Source organism: Podarcis raffonei, chromosome 5, assembly GCF_027172205.1.
Source record: "Podarcis raffonei isolate rPodRaf1 chromosome 5, rPodRaf1.pri, whole genome shotgun sequence".
NCBI lineage: Eukaryota > Metazoa > Chordata > Lepidosauria > Squamata > Lacertidae > Podarcis > Podarcis raffonei.
In genome coordinates this window covers 91,045,407-91,062,336 of record NC_070606.1, presented here as the reverse complement: position 1 = coordinate 91,062,336, position 16,930 = coordinate 91,045,407, and the positions used below count along the sequence as shown (strand labels likewise).

The 16,930-nt window shown below is 43.1% G+C and overlaps 1 protein-coding gene across 4 annotated transcripts in view; it reads right to left on the bottom strand.

The window, feature by feature from the left end:
• Positions 1-15,934, bottom strand: part of PIK3CA (phosphatidylinositol-4,5-bisphosphate 3-kinase catalytic subunit alpha) — a 41,544-nt gene extending 25,610 nt beyond the window's left edge. For 2 of the 4 annotated variants that reach the window (XM_053390601.1, XM_053390602.1), the window contains exons 1-2: positions 15,681-15,828; positions 960-1,254 (exon numbers count right to left, since the gene is read on the bottom strand). The gene's annotated coding sequence lies outside the window, so the exon portion shown is untranslated. Of the gene's footprint in view, positions 1-959; positions 1,255-15,680; positions 15,829-15,875 lie in introns of those variants that run through there. The other 2 variants (XM_053390599.1, XM_053390598.1) reach the window with 2 other exon arrangements.
• Between the last annotated feature and the right edge of the window lie 996 nt (positions 15,935-16,930).

Sequence of the window (16,930 nt, the reverse complement as noted above, 5' to 3'; positions counted from 1 at the left end):
GGCATTTGTGTTTCTTCTTTTTCAGGAAATGGCAAGAGATTGTCTGTGTATACATTTATTTTGCTGACACATGGAATTACGCCTCCAGAATGTAGATTTTTGGAAAGAAGGAATATCAAAGACACAGCTCTTTTAAAATACAACTAGCAGCTATAAGTATTAAACAGAAGGGATTATAGATTTGGTAAAGCTTAGAGTCTATAAAGACAATCTTCTTTAGTGAACAGTGGAGAAAAAGAAAATGAGTTAGATCCAAAAAAGTTAGTTAAACTTAGGTCCCACTTAAATCAACTGGACAAGTTAGTCATGACTAAATGAAACCCTTTTGAATTCAATAGAACATACTACTTTAGTTTGGCTCCAATCCTTCTATCAATACTTTTATTATCAAAAGGTTAGATACCGTTTAATGCTATTCTAGCTTTATGTCTCTATAATCCCAATATCTCTCATAGTTCCTCAGCTTATATTTATTACTTCTGCAATTACAGATGTAAAATTTGTGAACAAAATAGTTATACATTTTAATCGAAAAGGAAAGCAGATCTGAAATGTATTTTGGATGCTGCCCAAAGTACTATATTCAAACTAAGACTTTGCTCTCATTGAGCCACATACGAGCTCTAATTTTACTCTTGTTGACAGTCTTTGTTAATGGCTAATGTAAGCAAGTTGTCATGGCATCAAGATTTGAAAGGATTCCTTGGAAACAGCTCTCAAAACCTTGAAGCCTATTTCCAGTGCTTAAAGTTAGGACAAAGCATCTTTTCGAATCTTTAGAAATATTTCCTACTCAGTATATTGTTTATGAAATGTTTTCCACTTTGCACCTAGCAGAAACACAATTGAAATATTTTGATTTAACCTTTCATCTCCAAGGTAAATAATCTTCTGCAGGGTATTTTGCCAATCTATGGATCAGAATGAGAAAAACTGAGGATAAAACAACTTCTACATACCTGCAACCTCTTATTCTCTTGGATCAGCAGATCCTACACAGGCTTCTGTTTCACATGATGATCACATTATTGGATGTTCTGTTATCTGTATGTTGTAAAGTACCAAGATGTGGATCTTTGATATAATCTAGAAACATTGCTACGGTCTTCTTTACACAAACTGTTTTTCAGCTCTGGGAATTCATTCTGTATGAATCTTCACTGCAAGGATCTAAACTTATTATCATTTTGAACATATTTATTTCCAAGATTAGCAGAGTTGACTGAAGGTCAAGTGTCTAATCAATGTACCAACCTGGAAAATAAAGGGGAAAAAGGAAATTCTCTCAACAGGCGTATTCCAGGAAAATAATTACTTTTGAGAGGAAGATCTGTATATTACAGGGACATTTTTGTGGTGGGGAGCAGGGAGTGCCGTGCTTTACATTTCCTCACAAGGGGTCATTACAGCTGTTTACCTTGTCTCATAGGGGTCCACCTGGAGGAAGAGAACTTTTGGAAGCAACACAAACCAAGAGAATAAACGAGAACTAAGCACCCCCAACTTCCCAACTCTCCCTACAGCACTACTGCTATTTCCATCTCCCCTTGCTTGTGATAAGAGTGGGACACTAGAATGTGATAAAATAATAGAAATAGGTATATGTATTAATAGTATGTATCAAGGTAGTTTCTGTTCATAAAGAAGTCTTGATCATTGCTACAGTAAGAAAGTGTTGCCATCTTCTAAGGCCTCTTTTAAGTCTGGCAGTGGTAAGGGGCATGTTGCCAGGCCAAAGCAAGAGGTCCTGGGTCATGTGGGGAGCACCCCACATTGCACTACTTCACTACGCAAGCATCCTAACTCATGGAAACTGGGGCAATGATAGTATTGGAGGCTTCTTTCTCAAAATTCAATAGTAAGGGAAGTAGCCAGTTCTTTCTATGACACTAATGTAACCTGAGATGATCCAGCATAGGGAGATGGGAAACAAATGTACAGTCAAACCTCTTCTTACGTCCGCCTCTGCTTGTCTCCATTTAGCCCAACGTCCGCGGCAAACCCAGAAGTAACCGGCAGGTTTGCCGCCGTTTGCACCCGTGCAGGAGCAGCAATCGCCGTTCGCGCATGCGCAGAAGTGGGCAATCACCGCCCGTGCCTGCGCACAATGGCGCCTCTCCCAGCAACCCATTTCGACCTCCAGATGGACCTCCGGAATGGATTATGGTCACAGGTAGAGGTTCCACTGTACAGTGGTTTTCATCCAGTGTGCCGTGGCACCCTGGGGTGCCTTGAATGGTCAGGGGTGGCACAGGCAACACTGGCCTCTGTCCCTCTTCCCTTCCCTCCCTCCTTCCTTCCTCTGATGCCTTCTTGGGCCTCTGCCTCCCAAAGGCTTGCACAGTTGTTTCTTGCTGCAGCCTGGCTACAAGCTCCCCATGTGAATGATGCTGCTGGGGCTGGCCAGGGGGTGCTTCCCAGGCCCCTGTGGGGCACTGTGAGGAGGCACCTCTCTTTGGGGCGGGGGGGCAGCTCAGAGGCTGGGGGGGCAGCTGTGGCTGCCCAGTGGACACCCACGGAGAGGGGAGCAGAGAGGAGGCTGAGTGAACACTCCACAAGGGAGGGTGTTTGAAAAAGGGTGAGGGGCTGCCAGCTCTGCCGGCAAGGGGTGACATAAATGGGCTCCTGAGACCCACAAGGGTGCCACAGAAAGCATGTAGTTGATCAAGGGAGCTGTGGACTCAGAAAGACTGAAAACATCTGCTGTAGTAGCAAAGGAAAGGCAAAGTAATTTGACTGCTGCAGCAGCAAAACAGAAGGTGTGCCACACAAATATTCATCCCACGATTTTTGAAAACAAAATAACTTCACAATAATTTGTTAGGTTTTGTCACAAATCCCTAATTATCCAGAGTCTAGCATATGCTAATTTACAAAAAAGAAAGGCTAAGTCAAAAATCCTCCTTTCAGCGTTAAGAGTGAAACAGCAGCAACTTAGCATTCCCTTCATCTTTTGAAATGCTATGCCACTGTATATACAAACAGTACAAACAGTACTACAGCAAACAAAGAATATATTTAACACAAAGATAGAGTAGATTTGCAACCAAAAAGCAAACTTTTGTAATATGTGCAAATCAAAAGTTGTAAAGAAATTCATTTACTCCCATCAAATTCCATTTACTTCCTAGATTTATCAACTGAGTGAATACAGTGGTTTGGATGCTAATAGAATTTAAGTTAAAGAAGTACATAGAAGAAAGGTTCCCACCACAGCCCCACTCTGTGCCTTCCCAGCCCCCACAGTCAGACATGGGTGGTTGAAGGAGGAAGGGATTGGAAAAGTGCCTTCTGTAAACTTCCTTAAGTTAACTTCTCTTAGGATATATTCCAGTACACTTAACTCCAAATATTTGTTTAAAATTATGTTTGCTTTCTATTTCCAAGCTTGGCTAAGACTTCTGCCTCTATTGTGCCAAAGCAACTTCCTGTTGCAAAATAAACAAGGTTTATCAAGAATCTAATTTCATCATATATGCAGATTGTTCACTCTCCCCCCCCCAAACTGCCATGCTATTCCTTTCCCTCAAATAACCATCTTTGTTCAACATGCCACTTCCCTTATTCTTTAAGCTCCTCTTTGAAACCACTTCTGCAACAGTTATATTTTGAAAAAAAACAACCCCACAACATGCTTCATCTGCCCCCTCTGTTCCACAGGATTCTTCTCTACATCACCTCTACTTCTGGTTATTTTCTTCTGCCGCCCCAATCTTGCCTAAGAGAGTACAAAGCCCTGGCAAAGCATCACTTTTTTTAGTCCATACAGCAGCTAAGATAACCATAGCACTACATTTTCAATAGCAATAGTAATGAGAAGTTATCCTACTACTAGAATTTTCTTGTTAAACTCCGTGAGGGAACAACTATTCCTTAAATGCAATGTATTTCAGTTAAACTTGTCTAATGTTTGGAAACAGATCCCAACATATTTGCCTCCCACTTCTTCAATGGTAACCACTGTATTTTCAACATCAGCTTATAGGTTGGTTGATTCAAGAATCTTTCCCCAAAAGAAGAGTCCTGCAAAGAACATGAGTCACTTTCCCAGGGGCAACAATACTTGCCGATGTGAAACTCCTGTCCCCAAATGCCAAATTTTCAGCCTAGAAATCCCAAACCTCTAAAGTCTAAAGAACAAAATGTTTTCATTCTCTCTTCAGGCATGTCAGTCACTCCAGAATTCAGAGCAAGAACTGGCAGCGTTGCCAGCCTGCCTGCTTTTGTGGCTCTCCAAGTCTGTTGCATAGTGACAGTGGCATGGTTTGCCATCTTGATTGGGTGCGCTGCTGCTCTGCTCTTCTAGCCTGTAAAACTGGCAACATCTTAAAATACAGACAATTCAACAATCCAATGACATTATCGGTTCTAAAGGTTTTGGTTGTATTAAAGGCACTCAAGCTTTCTCTTTATACTTTTAGAGTTCACTATGTGCAAAGCAGTTAAGCCCCCCCCCCCTGCCCCAAATGGGCTGGTGAATTTAAGCTCCCTCAGTACGCGTCTGTAGTAGTAAAGGTAAGGGACCCCTGACCGTTAGGTCCAGTCGCAAACGACTCTGGGGTTGCTGCGCTCATCTTGCTTTACTGGCCAAGGGAGCTAGCGTACAGCTTCCGGGTCATGTGGCCAGCATGACTAAGCCGCTTCTGGCGAACCAGAGCAGCGCACGGAAACGCCGTTTACCTTCCCGCTGGAGCGGTACCTATTTATCTACTTGCACTTTGACATGCTTTCAAACTGCTAGGTGGGCAGGAGCTGGAACCAAACAACGGGAGCTTACCCTGTCGCAGGGATTCGAACCACCGACCGTCTGATTGGCAAGCCCTAGGCTCTGTGGTTTAGACCACAGCACCACCGAAACACATAAAACACGGGTAGGAAGGTTCACTACCCTAGACACAATGTAGAATAGAAGCAGAAATGCATTAAGTTTTCATTATATCTTTTCACACCAACTTCCTGATATTACTGGAACCTTCAAGATGGCTTATTAGGAAATAATATCATAGCCAAGGATGTAAAAAGGTTAAAGGACAACCCCAATATCTTGCTCCCAATGCACTTTCACTGAAAAGTAATTTATAAGCAGGATTGAAGGTCTCTTTAGGGAACTCAAATTCACTAAATCAGTATGAATAACAACACCTTCAATGGCAGGAGAGTATATCTTTAACATTTTAAACTGTGTACATGGATACAACAAAAATAATGTTGCTCAGAAGCAAAATATTAACTTTTGTATTTTAGCTTACTTGTATTGCTCATTTTTGACAGTAGAGTGTATGTTTCCACTATTAAAGATAACTAAGTGTGTTCAGTGCGTTCATCAACGTTGTATCTGAGTAGTTTAGGGCCAAAAGTTTCATGCAGGGGACCAGAATCCTATCATCAGGTAGTTCACTGAGACCAGAAGACTTTTTATGACTAACAAACATGGGTTAGAGTTAATGATCAGGCATACTGTGTGCCACTTATTGGGGGCAAAGAAACTTTCCCCCATTATCAGTGCATCTTCTCAGTGCCATCCAGAAGTTAATTTTCAATAGGTTAGAAGCCTCTTACAATCTGGCCCTGAGAGTGTTATGATGGAATCCTCTATTAACAAAGGTGCCTGTGCTCCATTTGGTCTTGTTTCATTGTAGGATTGTCTATTACTGAGATCCAAGGATGTGGACAAGGTTTTTGGTAAAGTCTAGGCCAGGGGTAGTCAACCTTTTTATACCTACCACCCACTAATGCATCTTTCTTGATGGTAAAATTTCCTTACCGCCCACCAATGCTCGATGGAAGGAGGATGCAACTTGTGCCGTAGAACCCCCTACCACCCACGTAGAATCCTGAAACGCCCACTAGTGGGCGGTAGGGATCAGGCTGACAACCCTTGGTCTAGGCAACCAACCCTTGCCTTTCATGGCTTATTACTTCTAGTAGGGAGAGGCTGTTTGGCTGAGTACAGGAGGCTGCAAATTTCTCTGAGTGATGGGCTATGTTATTTTTTAAAAAGTAGTTATTAGATGTGAACAATTATAGACTGGCTGCTGACTCCCCCACTTTTTGGATGAAGGAGTTCAGGCCAGGTCAACCCCAGCCACTCTTGGGTGAAACTGATTTTCTAGATCTGGGGTGGGAAATCTGTCACCCTCCATAGAATCCAACTTTTTCTTAGAGGTGTGCCTGGCAACCACATTATGGTATTTTTTGGACATTTTAATATAGTTGCACAAAACCTCAGTTATTGGATGGTACAGTACTATATTGTACAGGTGTTACGTTTCAGGAAAAGTGCAAAAATGTGTATATTCTAATCATCTTCTGGGAACTGCACTTGTGCAACCATCCTTACCTTCTGGAACTGGTGCATCTAGCGGACCTTACCCAAGCAAAGCAGAGAGCTTTTAAGCTCTTCATTTTACTTACTGGTCAAGTTCCGCTCGGTGTGCAGGGTCTGGGATGCTTTCACTAGATCTCATGGGGATCTTGCAAGAATATCCCATTTCCCATGTGCTGAGCGGAATTTGCCTAGTAAGCAAGGCAGAAAGTTTAAAAAGCTCTTCCAGTGCTGGGAAACCTGGTGCAAAAGGAGCTTTTAATGTCTCCACTTTGGGTGCGATTAATTTGCAGAAAATCAAGTGGCCGGCTTTCAACTGCACAATGCTAAAAATGTGTAAGTTAACTGCTTGCAAGACGCAATAGTACAGTATACAAATATTGCTAATAAATAAATAGGTGTACTAAATTTCCTGATTTCGAATAACACATTGAACAGAATGTAACATTTGTAGCAGCTGGGGCTTAACTATTTTGAAAAAGACAACTTAACTTAATTACACTCCAACTAGGAAACCATTAATACCTTTTGAAAAAGCAAAGAAAAAGACAGTGGCTGAATTTTATATCTATATCTATATATAGAGCTTCTGGATAGTTACCAATGCAAGTCAGGAAAGTTTAAATAATATGTTCCTGTTCTTGAATCTTTATGATAAAGTAAAATGCAAATCTTGGAGTAGAACATGATCAACAAAAGTGAATACTGACCAATAAATAGCCAAGAGTAAAGTCATGGGAGTCATTCATCTTTCAAAATCCCTGCTAAAAATTTATCACTCATTTGGGCCCACCACTACAACGGCTAGATATTTCCGCTCCTCCTTCAGGTTCAATACTTATATTGCGACTGTTAAAGCCACATTTTTATTGCCAATGAGTACTCTGCAATCTCATTTAGAAAAATCTGTCCTCTCCATCTGGATCTGGTCTGTTTTCTTGGACTGTATTTCTGTCTGTGCTAATAAAACATTAAACTGAAATAGCAAGAGCTGCATCACTGTTGGAAAATGTTACTAACCGTGAAAACTAGCTAGAAATTGTAACTTTATATACAAACAAAAATATTACAAAACATAACCTTGCCAATAAGCCCTGCAAAATTACTAGACTGATTTTTCAAACTCATCTGCTTTTTACTCTTTAACAAATCTTTGTATGAGTAAAAAAAAAGAACAGAGGGTAGTAAGTTTTTAAATAGGTAGACTACAAATAAAGAAGGGTGATAAAGAAAGCAAGAGGCACTGCCGGCCTCCTCTGGCAGTCCACCTGATATCTATACTGGATGTGAAGAAGGAGATTTTGCCTCATGAGCATCTGGCATAGAAGCACAGTGGGCACAGATTGTTCCATTTCTATTCTTAAATTCCAGATCAGGATTTCGTAAGTAAATTAAATGTACTAGTCAGTTGGTGACCTATTACTTACACACACACACACACACACACACACACACACACACACACACACATCTTCTCATTTTGTATTTTTATGTTGTGAGCCACCCTGTGACCTTTGGATGAAGGGTGGTATACAATATTATTATTATTATTATTATTATTATTAGCAACAACCTCTTTCAACAACCTGTTACAACAACCTCTTACAACCTCTTACAACAACATGTTGTAAACTGCTTTGATATTTTCTATAAAATTGCAACGTATAAGTATTTTTCGAAATAAATTAACAGATAGTATCAACTTAGCCACTCACCTGCAAAACTAGGTTACACACACAGCAAATTGGCAATATAAATAACAAACCTACCACTACTTTGTGGAAATAATTATAGAGCTAATATAAAAGGCAGGAAAATATCAATATCCAAAACTGGGGGAGGGGGGTGTTTCAAATTGTTCACCATAATCCACAATTAGTCAAACAGAGGGACTCTGAGATGCATTTCTTTAGGTGTAGGATCAGTTTGTAAGCTAACAGTTCTGATGCAAAAAAAAAAAAAAAGTGGTTCCAACAGGATGACCTTTTCTAGCCTAGGTACAGTATTGAGGTGGCAAGGAAGGAACTGTAGGTTTCGGTGAGGGAAAAATTATGTCAATGGAGGGAGTTCCTCCTATATATGCAGCATAGAAACACAGTAGGCTGACCGCAGTGATACTGAGAGATCCACTGCGGTCTGCTGAATTTCCAACCCACATTGTTTTTTTTACTACCCACCTTTTACTCATTAGATTAACTGGCAAGAGAGGAACATGATGTCCTGTCCATCCTTTGTGAGCACTTTTTAAATGTAAAAAGGAGATTCGTAAACATATTTGGAGGTGAATAACTTTCTTTGGGAAGCGGGGAGGAAGCATACAAGTCTGAGAGTTATGCAGTTAGAATTTCTTCTCATATTGCAGCTCCACATGCACATATTAGCAGGCTAAAGAAGAATATATTAAAGCAATGGATTGTCAGGGCTATCAAACTTTCCAGTTTGGCACACTTTGTCTAAACCACCTGACCTAGGAGTTGGAGTAATATAGCAGCTAGGAACTTTGTTAAAGGAGATTCTCCTGCTTTAATAAATACATTAAACCTAGATGTTGTTGCACTCCAACTCCCAACAGCTCTAGCCGGGATGGCCAGTGATCAGGGATGTTGCAAGTTGTAGTCTAACAACATCTTAATAGCCATGGGTTCCTCACCACTGCCTTAAATATTAGAGGGCATGAGGCTGAACTTTGTCAAGCCAGAGCAACTTCTTAGACTACAATCTCAGTCTCACATGAACACCCTATTAAGCAGCATATAAGAGCATTATTACAGTTTTAGTGTCTTCAAATTGAACTCTGGAAAGTGAGGGAACCAACACACACAAAAACCACCTTTTACATTTGCATGTGGCATTAGTCATTACTGACCTTTAGGTTCCCAGTAGTAGTAGTAGCAATAATAATAATTCTGTACCCTAGTCTATAGTGATATTTAACACTAAAGCAGTTATAATTATTATTGAGTTATCTTTGTTTTTGTTTTTATTACATGTTTTGCTTTTTATATATTGTAAACCACCCTGAGATCTACGGGTATAAGGCGGTATACAAATTTAATAAATAATAAAAATAAAGCAACATACTGTGAGTATCACCTAAAGCACACATGGTACAGGAAGCAGGGGTGAAAAGTTATACTTTTCATCTTCTTTTGAACATTGTTCCTCTTACAAACTCACCACTGTTTCATAACTCTGTGAATTTTATCAATAGTCTCCAAGTTGCATATGTCAATATAAAGTATTCTGAAGGGCAGGACTTCATTGCTATTGTCTCTAAACCAGTCTGCTCAAAATTCTCCTCCTCCTAAACTTGTATACTCAGTCAGAAGCTGACCCACTGGAGAGACCAGTCAGGAGTAAATATGGACCCATGGTATCTAATTGTATGGAAAACGGCCTTACTAGAAAAGCTAACCAATAAACTGAAACTGACACAGGGACAAATAGAAGAGGATGCCTATACCCCAGTATGGCTCCCCTTTATCACATACACAGTCCAACAAGAATAACCCACTGACAGCATAGGAATCAATCTGGCTTACCTGACCCAATAAGCCACCCCCCCAATGCAAACAAACCCCATTGCAGCCAACCACAGACAACCAACCACACCCTACCCCCCAATACCTCTCACTACCAAGGGAATGTAATAAACAAATAGAAAGAGAACCTACCCAGTTGACGCTGACACAAAACCCCACACGTACACTTTACAAAAGAATATAAGCCTCACCACACCACACCACACCACACCTCCTCTCCCCCAACCTTATACAGTGGTACCTCATGTTACGTACCATCCCCCTTACGAATGCTGCGGGTTACGCATTCCGCTAACCTGGAAGTAGAAGCCCCTTGTTGCGACCTTTGCGCCGGGATGTGAGCGGAAGTCGCACTCCGACAGCGCGGCAGCAGCAGGAGGCGCCATTAGAGAAAGCGTGCCTCATGTTACGAGCGGTTTCCTGTTATGAATGGACCTCTGGAACGGATTAAGTACGTAACACGAAGTACCACTGTACTGTACTCAACACTAATGTCTCACAACAAATGTAACTGATTTGTTAAGAAAGACTGTACAAGCTGAAAAAAAGAGACAAGGCATGTGCTTTTGTAAACTAAGAAAATCTTTACTAAAAATAGATTAAAAAAGAAACTGACCCACTACAAAACCAAAGCAAGCTAGAAACAGAAAATCTTCCAAAATGGAGGGAGTTTCAGATTGTATTTGGTATCTAAAATAAATTCCATGTATAACTGAGGACAAAGAAAGCAAAGCTTCAGACTTTCTCAACACTTCCATCTACTCTTCAGTTCTGCTTATAGATTGTAGATGAATAAACTAGATTTAATAACTGAATGTACTTGTCACTCAGGATACAAAAGCTACATTCATAAATTTGCCCTGGATCATATGCTCATGCCTCCAATACAACTGAATATTTCAGGGTGTTGACATACCAGAATGAAAGTAATATGGGAATTTTGACAAGGGAATTTCACTCTCCATGGAATGCATAGTCAAGAAAATGCTTCTTGCATTATACTAGAGTATTTACAAACTCATAAGAGAGAATATATTGTTATCAGCTAATGACAAGAGTAAAAAAAGTATTTTGCTATTGCTGCTCCATGCAATCCAAACTGATGTCCAGAATTAGAGGAGACTTAGCATGAGGTAGAACCCACAACTGTACTTAGCCAATCAACTCACTGATGTGACCTTTCTCCTCTAGAGTAAACCCACAGCTGTTCCATCATATTGTTCCTTCTTCTCTGCAGTTTAGTGAATAAATATATCTGGGATTCAAGGGGTATGTTGCCATTTTTTCTTCCCACCCCAAATTAATTGATAGCTGCTGGGGCAATACATCATTTGGACTGTTCAAGCAATGGAACACCATGTCAATTTTTCATTGACTGTACTGGTTGGGTTTAGTGGAAGAGGGGGAATAGCTACTGCCATCGCTGATAACCATGCCACTGCTCAGACATACAGACCTGGGAGGCCCCTAAGTCCATTGAAACATATGTACATACAGTAGCCAAATGAGATTTAAGGCAACTATAGGTTTTTCTTTCCTGTTACAACCTTGGCCTGGGTGGCGGAGGCAGCCTCCTTGCCATGGCTTCCTCCCACTCGGCTCTTCCCGCTCGGCCACTTCCTCTCACTCGGCTGCCTCTGGGCGCCGCCCCCTCCTTCCCGCTGAGGCGGCCGAGCGGGAGGAAGCGGCTTAGCAGGAAGAGCCGAGTGGGAGGAAGCGACGATGGTGCGGAGGCTGCGCCAGCATCGCCGCGCGCCCAGGGGCGTCTGTGGCTTCTGATTGGCTGCAGGAGCTTTCTGCAGCCAATCAGAAGCAGCATTGCATTCTGGAAGTCAGTCCCTGCACGGCAAGGCCTCCATGCCGCGCTGGTTTAGCGTGGGGACTGACTGAGCGTGCGGCAGGGTCCGCAAGGTTCACGGGCCGGATTAACGAGCCCAGTGGGCTGCATCTGGCCCGCAGGCCTTAGTTTGCCAACCCCTGTGCTAAACCATTGTTTAATAAAACAAGTTTAATAAACCAAGTTAAGTCTTATGAGAGAACCAGGCTAATATAAGGTTGGATTCAGTATAAGGCAAATTGCTATATTCACCTGCAAATAAGTCCACAAGAATTACTAACCCACACATGTCAGAACTTCATTGCAGTGAAACTAGACATGATGAGGGAAACCCAAGGGTCCCAATCTCATGTTTCCATTGTAAGGCTTAAAGTACAGCAGTTAACAATTATCTTGCCTCCTGATTCTTCTTTTAAAATTCAAGCTACCTGGCAGTTTTTAATTGCCCTACTCCCAGCCAGGCTCTGACTGAAACAAGTAGTAAGGGGGCGTGGGCAGCTTTGGGGTGCATCTGCAGAAGAGAATCAGCAGGCAACTGAAGGATTAACAGCCCTCTCCACTGCTAGCCCTCCCTTGTCAGAGCCCCCTGTCCCTAACACGCTCATTATCTAGGCAAGTCACACATTTGTTGATAAAAAATTGTTCCTCCCAAAAATACGACAATGTTTTCTAATGCAGAAGGCCACACCCAAGACAAAACTAATGTTATGTCTTTCTGCTGCAAAAATGGCAACTGGCTACCAATAATGAGCATTTTAAAATCACATCTGTTCACAGAAACAAACATAAGCTTGCATAACAAAAGCAAACACTTAGTATTAATCACAAAAGTAGCCTGTTAAAGTTCATCTTTCATTGCATGCATGCTCAGATGCAGAGTGCAAGCCATTCTGTTTTACAAATAAATACAGGCTGCAATCCTGTGCACACTTACCTGCAAGTAAGTTCTAAAGAACAAAGTGGATCTTACTTCTGAGTAAACAAGCATAGAATTGTGCTATATGGCTGCAAAGCCACACACACTTAGCTGCGAGTAAATGTCACTGAACACAGTGTGACTTCCTTCCAAGTAAAGATGAATATGATTGCATTGCACAGAGATGATCCAGTCCAATGCTTATTTATTTCCTCCCCTACTTTCCTCCCTCCTGCACATACAGTGCTATGCATTTCTTCATAGAATATGGACCAGATTCTTCCTTAATTAAAGAAAGTACAAACAGGTCAACCAAGCAGGGACAGGACTTTAGTCCAGCTCGGACAAAGTCAGTTTCCAATGGGGAACAGCTGCTTGGAGACAAAAGAAAAGGAACACATTGAACAGAAACAAAAATGCACACAAGTATATTTCTTACTTGGCAAAGCATACACATTCAACAGTTTTCCAAAGGTTGCCTGTTGAAGTTTATTAACCCAATTAGCATTATTTAAGGCACTACCGTTGTTTATACTTAGTTTTCATTGTCTTGGATTATTTCACACACCAGTGTTCTTATGTTAGATATTACCACAATATTACCAAAGTCACTCAAATATTTGTGTGTGTACACTACCATCTTTAGTATTAAGTCACTCTTCAATGTCTTTGTTAATTTAAAAAAGGGCTTTTTCATGACCTACAAATACATGTACTGAAGTGCCAAGAAATACAGCAAGTTAAACAAGGCAATCTTCACATTATTAGCCTCCTCTGCTCTTCACAAAAACAGCAGTATTTAACTAGGCAGATTTCTGAATATAACTATTCTACTTGGGAGCTGTAATAAGTCTGTTTCAAACAAATATTCTTACAAAGCATACTTTGTAAAATATAAAACATGCTTATGAAACAGCATTAAAGAGATTTGCCCCTCCTTTTTACAGCAGCTCTACTCATTCTTGAGCTTTGTAGCGATGTCCACAAAGAATAACCACTGAAATTATGCAATTTGTTTTTCAGCTCTCATGATTACTCAGGGATATAATTTTGAACCAGGAAGCTGTGTGGCTTTTGAATTACGTACAAACACATTCATTGACAAAACAAATCTGCCTTAGGTCAGTATATCATGAGGATGGTGTCCCCTTTCTAAAGCTCAATACACTGGCCTCATATGTTCACAAGTGACAGATTCCCATCACAACAATGAGCACCAGACTACCACAACAATAAATGCAAGAAGGCGGCAAACGACACTTCTTCCCTGCTAGCCTGATTGAAACCGCTTGAGTTGCTTGCGTAGGCGTGTGTGCATACACACTCCAAACAGCAAGGAAGGGGTGGTGGCTGCAAACAGCTTTGCTAGTAAACCACTGAAACCCTAATTTCTAGCATTTCTTCCAACCTCATTGTGCAGGGACCAGGGGAGAGGCCGAGAGGGACAGGTAAACATCACAAAGTAGCAAGGGAATAGAGGGAGTGGCAGGGTCTGGGTCTCTTTCATTCATCCCAAGCAGCTCTTCCCAAAAGGAAGCACTGAGAGGGAATGCGGAAGGGGCAGAGGAATGGGGATCCAGGAAGAATGGAGGCACAAAAACAGGATGCGAGGAGGGAGAGAACCCACAGGTTGAGAGGATCCAGTGAACAGGAAAACAAGGAGGCCCTCAGACGATAGACAAGGGGGCTATGAAACAGGGTGTGTAAAGAGGAAGCTAAAAAGGTTCTTCATACAGGATGCCATTGGGCTGGGGTATGAGAAGGGTTGAGTAAAAGAGAATGGAGGATAGGAAACTGGTAAAGGGATACAGGTGGTGGAAACAGGGTGTGTGGATCTGATGTACTATATAAGGTAAAGGTAAAGGTACCCCTGCCCGTACGGGCCAGTCTTGACAGACTCTAGGGTTGTGCGCCCATCTCACTCAAGAGGCCGGGGGCCAGCGCTGTCCGGAGACACTTCCGGGACACGTGGCCAGCGTGACATTGCTGCTCTGGTGAGCCAAAGCCGCACATGGAAACGCCGTTTACCTTCCCGCTAGAAAGCGGTCCCTATTTATCTACTTGCACCCGGGGGTGCTTTCGAACTGCTAGGTTGGCAGGCGCTGGGACCGAACAACGGGAGCGCACCCCGCCGCGGGGATTCGAACCGCCGACCTTTCGATCGGCAAGCCCTAGGCGCTAAGGCTTTTATCCACAGCGCCACCCGCGTCCCAGATGTACTATATAGTCTACATCAAAAAAGACTAAGGCTGCAGTCATGACCCCACTGAATTCAACAGGACTTATTTCTGAATATACGTGGTCAGAATTGTGCTATAAGGCTACAATCCTGTGGCACCTACCCAGGAGTAAGTCCTGCGGAACACAGCGGGATTTTCTTCCAAGTCAACAAATTTAGGATTTGGGCACAACACAGAGAAGAAGCATCTTCTGTTACAGTAAGTTTGTCTTCCAAGGTGCCCACAAGACTAGCCTTTTTTCTTTCTCTCTGCAACAAAACTCCTCTGGAAATACCTTGCAAGGAAGAAGACCGTGAGAGGAAATGGGAATTTCCTCCTGAAGAGAAAGTAAGCGTGGACGTGTATGTGTGTGATACACGAGAGGGAAGGCGCTCCCAGAGAGAAGAAAAAACTCTCAACTTCACAGGGTGGTTGTGTATTCAAAGGAAAGGGAGACTATACCTGGCGGCAGCCCCGAGTAACGTTTAAGAATCAGAAACTGGGGTGGGAAAGAGGGGCTGAAGGGAAGGTGCAGAGCAGCAGGAGAGACGGGCAGGGAGAGCCCCTTAGAAAAAAGCCACATGGTGTATGAAAAAAGATAGGCGCAGGTGGGTGGGAGTGTGGGGCGGGGGTCGGCCTTTCAGGATGCGGGAGCCTGAAGCGCGCAAAGGAGCCAAACAAACGCCGAGCCTATTAAAAGTTCCAGGGGGAGGTGGGCTCCTTCCCCCCTCACACACACATGAGGGCCGCTTCCCTGACCCTCAATCTTCCCCCGCAGCCCCGAAACCCCAGGCAAGTCCGTCCGTCCCGTCCTCCATCTCCCCACCTCCGGGTCACTCACCTCCGTCTTTCCCCGCGTGGACCGGAGCCTGAGGCGAAGGGGCGAACCGGGCGAGGGGCGCCGAGGCCAACGGAAACCGAAGCCCAAGACAGGCCTCGCCGCCGCCGGCAGTTTGGGTCGCCCGTCGCCCCCCTCCCTCCCTCCCTCTTTGAAAATTCCAGCGGCGCGTGCCCGCTCGCGTTCGCGCTCCCTCACCCGCTCAGCGTTCCTCTGACAGAAAAGGAGGCGCGAGCTTTCTCAGTTTCTCTCTCTCTCTCTCTCTCTGCGCCTCCTTCAGCTGACGGAGCCACGGTGACGCGCGCTCGCTCGCGACCAGGCGGCGGTTGGGTCCCTCATTCGGGTCCTTCCTTCCGTCTCTGTCTGTCTGTCTTGTCTCTAAGGCTCTTTCCTCTCCCCTCCCCACCCCGAAAAAAACAAACAACAAACAAACAAACCGCAGCAGGAAGCGAAAGCCGCGTGACCCCGGATGTGGTCGAGGAGGAGGAGGAGATGTGTGTATGTATGTGAGTGAGAGAGAGAACGGGTAAAGCCCACATATACAAACACACACACGGGAGCGCGCGCCCATGCACAAACAAGACCGGGCTTTCAGTGCGCACGCGCCATTTTCGGCACTGGGGAGGGTAGGGGCGGGGCTTGGCATGGCGCAGGCGCGCTGGGCGCTACCTAGGTCTGACCCGGGGTTGAAAAGGGAGAGTGAGTGTGAGAGAGAAACTGCGAGCCTTTTTAATTGTTAATTATCCGTATGTTTTTAATAAAGTGCGTGTGTTAATTCTATCAATGTTCACTTCTTTTTAATGATGTTTTTCAGGCTGCTCTTATTTTTATCTGTAAGCCATGCTGAGTCCCTGTCATAGAAAAACATGTTAATAATCATCATAATAAATAATAATAAATATTAGCAGCTGCAGAGTGCTTTTTAAAAGTATTTATTAAACTTTTATACCGCCCTTCGTCCGCAGATCTCAGGGCGGTTCATAACACAAAAATTTTATGGTCTGATTTCATTGCCAGGATGATAGTAAACTGCATAACCACACAGAGAAAGCAAGTGGCACAAGAGTAGGGTGTTCACTTAATAATACTACTATATATAAAATCCTGGCAGCATTTGTGCACAGGTAAAGGACCACCGTCAGGAGGAAATCCAACAGGCTTGCACCTGCCCCTTTGCTCTTATTTCTGGCTCTGCAGAGCTGCACCTGTTGATCTTGTGCCTGTCCCTCAAAGTTGTTACTAGGACAGAAAAA